Source organism: Suricata suricatta, chromosome 16 (genome assembly GCF_006229205.1).
Source record: "Suricata suricatta isolate VVHF042 chromosome 16, meerkat_22Aug2017_6uvM2_HiC, whole genome shotgun sequence".
NCBI classification, from domain to species: Eukaryota; Metazoa; Chordata; class Mammalia; order Carnivora; family Herpestidae; genus Suricata; species Suricata suricatta.
In genome coordinates, this window is record NC_043715.1 from 36878974 (window position 1) to 36885381 (window position 6408).

Sequence of the window (6408 nt, forward strand, 5' to 3'; positions counted from 1 at the left end):
CCACATCCTTGCCAACACTTGTTTCTTGTGTTGTTGATCTTAATCATTCTCACAGGTAGGAAGTGATATCCCATTGTGGCTTTAGTTTCCATTTCCCTGATGATCAGTGATGTTGAGCTAAAATGTTCATATTACCTAAAGTAATCTACACATTTAATGCAATCCCTATCAAAATACCAAGAACATTTGAACTAGAACTGGAACAAATAATCCTAAAATGTGTATGGAACCACAAAGACCCTGAATAGCCAAAGGAATCTTGAGAATGAGGAACAAACCTGGAGATATCACAATCCCGGACTTCAAGATACACAACAAAACTGTAGTAATTAAAACAATATGGGACTGGCATAAAAACAGACACATAGATCGACAGAACAGAACAGAGAGCCCAGATATAAGCACACGATTAGATAGTCAAATTAATCTTGGACAGAGAAAGCAAGAACATGCAATGGGAAAAGGTCTTTACAACAAACGGTATCGGGAAAACTGAACAGCTACATGCAAGAGAATGAAACTGGATCACTTACACCATACACAAAAAATAAACTCAAATGGATTAAAGACCTAAATGTGAGACCTGAAACCGTAAAAATCCTAGAAGAAAGTTCATGCAGTAACTTCTCTGACGTCAGCCATAGCAATATTTTTCTAGATATATCTTCTGAGGCCAGGGGAATTAAAGCAAAAAATTTGGGGACTACATCAAAACAGAAAGCTTTGGGGTGCCTGGGTGGCTCAGTTGGTTAAGCCTCCGACTTCGGCTCAGGTCAGATCTCACGTTTGTGGGTTTGAGCCCCGCGTCAGACTCTGTGCTGACAGCTAGCTCAGAGCCTGGAGCCTGCTTCTGGTTCTGTGTCTCCTTCTCTCTCTGCCCCTCCCCCTCATGCTCTGTCTCTGTCTGTATCAAAAATAAATAAAACATTAAAAAAATTATTAAAAAAAAAAACAGAAAGCTTTTTGCCCAGAGAAGAAAACAATCAACAAAACAACCTACCGAATGGGAGAAGATATTTACAAAGGACATAGCTCATACAGAGTTAACACTACTTGTAAATTAAAACAGAGAAACAAACGTGTAGACCCTGAAAATGACTAAGGAGGCATGTGGTTCACCCATCTGGATGACTAATTATTCCAATTTTAGAAGCTTGGTTTTGCTGTCCGAGAAATGGGCTCTCCTTGCCTTTGCCCATCTCTGATCCTCCCAGGTTTGTGAGGACGGGTTTGCCTATGCTCCTGTGGAGCTCCAGGCGCTCAGCACAGGCCAGTACAGTCAGGAGGCATTAGAGGGAAGCTCGGGAAAATAATTCTTCACTCCCCGAGGTTGCTTTTACATTATGATGATATATGGTATATGCTGCTACAATGCCCAGGGCGCACTTACGGGGAGGGCGGAGCAGGAAGCCCTGAGGGCTGGGGGCGCCAACAGGTCAATAATATATGCAGCTGGCAGGAGAGAACCCCGACCTCACTTCCTCCAGAGAATAGATGACTCTAACCCTGGAGTCCTGGTTTGCATGTAAATAACGAGCAAAGGTACCACTTGGCTGCTTGTCTCATTGAGGACAGAGTGAGAGAAGAATGAGAAAGACAAATTAGAAAAATATGAGGGCACCACTTATAGATCTGTGCAAGGAAGTATAATTCATCAGCTTAACTTTGCTCTCTCTAGAAACACAGCACACTTGGTACGTTTCTATACCCGAGGTCAAAAAACGTTTTTTTCTTGGTATGATGAGTATCAAGTAACAAAAAATTAATAATAAGCTTCTCAGGAGGCAGATCGATGCATCAAGTACAGCATTTGGCAATGAAGCCCTTTATAACCAACCCCACCTGGCACATCATCCCCATGATGATTCGCCTCCATTGGTAATACTCTGGGAAGTGGCTGAGGGTGTGTGATTTGGGGACACTGGGCTTTCTCTAAGCCGGGTTACAGGCAGCAGCATAGGGCCTGCTCAATCTGAAAGCTCCCGGGTTGCTTTTTAAAATATTTTCTTGGGGCACCTGGCTGGTTCAGTCAGTTAAGCGTCCAACTTCGGCTCAAGTCATGATCTCAGGGTTCATGGGTTCGAGCCCTGCTGTGCTGACAGCTAGCTCAGAGCCTGGAACCTGTCTTCGGATTCTGTGTCTCCCCCTCTCTCTTACCCTCCCCTGCTCACGCTGTCTCTCTCTGTGTCTTAAAAATAAATTAAAAAATTTTTTAAATATTTTCTTAAGGGCAGCTCTTAAGAAAGGGCCCTTAAGCCCTTCCTGTGCTCTGCATTTCCTGTCCTAGACCAGAGTACAGTGCTCCATTGATACTTCCCCTGACACCTAAAAAAATTTTTAATTGACAATTTTTAGAGCAGTTGTAGGTTCACAGCTCAATGGAGAAGATACAGAGAGCGCTGACATGCCCCTCCAGCCCCCACACCTGCACAGCACTTCTGCAATATTAACATCCCCCACTAGAGTGGTACCTTTGTTACAACTGAAGAACATACATTGACCTATAACCACCAAAATCCCTTGTTTGTTTTAGAGCTCACTCTTGGTGTTGTACGTCCTGTGGGTTTGGACAAGTGTGTAATGACATGTCTCCATCATTACGGTGTCATACAGAACAGTTTCACTGCCCTCAAAATCCTCTGTGCTTCCCCATCCCTCCCCCACCCCCAAACCCCCTGGTAGCCACTGGTCTATTTTTTGTCTCCATAGTTTTGCCCTTACCAGAACGTCATATAGTTGGACTCATATGGTATGTGGCTTTTTCAAATTAGTTTCTTTTACCTGGTAACATGCCCTCAAGTTACTTGCATGTTTCTGCATGGGTTGATAGCTCAATTCTTCGTAGTGCTGAATAACATTCCGTTGTCTGGACGTGCCACCAGACAGACACCTTGGTTACTTCCTAATTGTGTCAATTATGAATACAGCTGTTATAAATACCTGTGTGTGGGTTTTGAGTAAACAGAAGTTCTCAGCTCCTTAGGGCACATATCAAGGAGCATGATTGCTGGATCTTACGGTAAGGGCATGTTTAGTTTTGCAAGACATTATCAAACTATCTCCCAGAACGAGTATTCTGTTCTGTTTTCCCACCAACCATGAATGTGAATTCTCCTTGCTTCACATCCTTGCCGGCATTTGGTATCGTCAGTGTTTCAGATTTTGGTTATCCTAATAGGTATGTACTGGTATTCCTTTTTTTTCCCCACATTCTACTTTTTAATTATGAAAAATATAAACATATACAAGGGTAGAAAGGAAAGTATAATACTCCTTTCACGTCCATCCCCCAACTTCAACTATTATCAATTAATGGCCATTTTGCTTCATCTCTACCTGTACCTCCTCCTCTTTCCTCTTCACATGCCCACAGGCTGGGGAACTGGGTGTCTTGGGGAGAAATCCAGCCTTGTGCAACATCCCAGAGCACAAAGAGCCAGGCCTGAATCATGATGAGACCATGACCTTGTCAAAGCCAGGGAAAGAGAGAAAACTAGGCTAGAGAAGGAAAACCCGAGAACCCACAAGACCCATCTTTAAATTTTGGCAGGACAATTAAGGGGCAGAGGAAACAGATTTTGAAAGGTCAAACTCCAGGGAGACAAATTTGGGGTATAACTTAAGGAAAAATGGTCAAAACACAGAAAATAGTATGGAATGATGTTCATCAAACACTGGTACCTCTAAGGGTGGGGGCTGGACCAGCACTGATGGTTGTGGTCCAACAACGCTTCTCTCTATCTGAAATGATCTAATTATCTATTTCAAAGGGAAATACATTCAAGTTTACCTCTACTAAGAGCAAAAAAATTAGAAGAAAGTTATCTCCCACAATGATGACCGTGTCTAATGGAAGTACCCCCTCACTGGAGGTGCGTCCGGCTAGAGCACAACTATGCAATCTGGACAACGGAAGAACCATCGGGAGCTTACTGAAATATGGAGATCATGCACGCATGCAGTTCTGAGGACGGCCCAACAGTTTTCTTTTTAATTTCATAATATTTAAATATTGACTAGATATTGTATATTACCACCTTATTTATTAATGTTCAGCAGATGTTCAAAAGATGCTCAACACCACTAATCATCAGGGAAATGCAAATCAAAGCTACAAGAAGTATTGTGTCACAACTGTTAGGATGGATATTATCAAAAATCAGAAGGTGACCAGTGTCAGTGAAGACGGTGACTTGGGTGGCTCAGTTGGCTGAGCACCTGAATCTTGATTTTGGTTCAGGGCATGAGCTCCTGGTTTGTGAGACTGAGCCCCGCATTGAGCTGTGCAGTAGTGGCACGGAGCCTACCTGGGATTCTCTCTCCCTCCCTATCTCTGCCCCTATTTTGCACGCACGTGTGTGTGCACACGATCTCTCAAAAGAATAAACTTTTTTTTTTTAAAAGCAAGTGTTGGTGGTGAAGATGTGGAATAATTGGAACCCTGTGTAGTGTTGGTAGAAATGTAAATAGAACAGCTGCTATAGAAAAACAGTATGAAGTTTCCTCAAAATTATGAAAGAATTGAAATAGGTACCTGTGCTCCCATGACCATCGCAGCATTATTCATGATAGCCAAGTGTAAAGAACCTAAGTGTCCATCTATGGATAAAGGAATAAAGAAGACGTGGTATTTACATGCAATGAAATCTTCTGCTCTTATTTTTTATTTTTCTAAAAATACCTTTTAATGTGTTGAGAGAGAAAGAGACAGAAAGTGAGCAGGAGGGGCAGAGCTGTCAGCACAGAGCTCCACGCAGGGCTCAAACTCATGAATTGTGAGATCATGACCTGAGATGAAATCAAATGCTTAACAAGCGGATCCACCCAGGTGCCCCTCAGCTCTTTTTTTTTTTAAAGTATATTTATTTATTTTGAGAGATAAAGCTTGTATGCATGAGGAGGGCAGAGGCAGAGGGAGGGAGAGAGAGAGAATCCCAAGCAGTTTAGGCACTGTCGGTGAGGAGCCCACACCGGGCTTGATTCCAGAAACCATGAGATCATCACATGAGCCCAAATCAAGAGTCAGGTGCTAAACCCACTGAGCCACCCCACCCTTTTCTTTTTTTAAGTTTATTTACTTATTTGAAATATTCAGCGTTTAAAAAAGGAGGAAATCCTGCCACTCACAACAATGGAATGGGCCTTGAGGACACTCTGTGACATGAAACAGCCAGGCACAGGACAAATACTGAATGATCCTGCTCCTATGAGGACTCTAAACAGTCCAACACATAGAACGAGAGAGTAGAATGGTGGTCACGGGGGCTAGAGGGAGGGGGCACGGGACGTTGCCATTCGACAGGTGTAAAGCTTCAGTTCTGTGAGCTGATCACAGTTCTAGAGAGCCCCGGTGCAACATTGTGCCCACAGCTCCCAGTACTGTATTGTGCACTTAAATATCTGTTCATGTTAAACGTTCTTATTAAACATTTTTACCATTTTAAAGGTTCTTACCACAATTTGAAAAAAAGGATGATTATAACTATTTTTTCCTTATATGCGATGATATTGATTGTATTTTTCGAAAACGTCTTTATCTCTTAGAGATACATGACGCAGTATCTACAGGTGGGATGACATAATGTGGGGGAGGGGTAGGCAGTAGGTGGGGTAAGGCTGAAACAGAACGAGCCCGAGCGGATTGTTGAAGCTGGGTGATGACATGTGGAGTTCACTATGCTATTCTGCTTCATTGGTTTGAAATGTTCCCTAAGGAAAACAAAGAATCAGGGCGCCTGGCTGGCTGGGTCAGCGGAGCATGCGATGCTTTATCTCAGGGTCATGAGTTCAAGCCCCGCAGGGGCATGAAGCCTACTTTAAAAACAGTCTCCCCAGGTGGTTCTCACGGTCTGCCTGAGGTGGGAGCCCATGGCTGGCGGACGTGCAGTCCGCCTCCCGGTTACCGTCCCTGCTGCTGCACAGGGGAGAGTGAGGGGAGTTAGCCAGGCCTGGGCCATGCTCCCAGCCCGGGTGGAGGGAGCCAGGAGGAGGGGTCGTGAGGTACATTAACAGGAAAAGGGTCTGGGGAAAAATTTCCAGACATGATCTGTGCCGTCACCTGAACTGCGTTCAACCAGGAATAAGCATTCTAGGTCAAGGTTTTCTTATTCCTTAAAGAAACGGCCTCTTTTCCCTTTAAAAGACAGGAAGAGACCTGTTTTTATTTTGAAAAGTAAAATAAATAAAAATTACTCTTTAGTTCACTTGTTTATTCAACAATTAGCTCTTGCATTCCTACTCTGTGCCAGGCACCATGCCAAGTTCTACTGAAACGGTTCTCACGATGTGCTTTGCTTCCCGAGATATTTCCAAGCAGTCTACGGGGCAAAAACTAGTTTACAATTTACAACGATTTATGGTAAGGCTAAGCTGTGGTTTGCCTTTCACACTCTTTGGATGTTTGCGCCG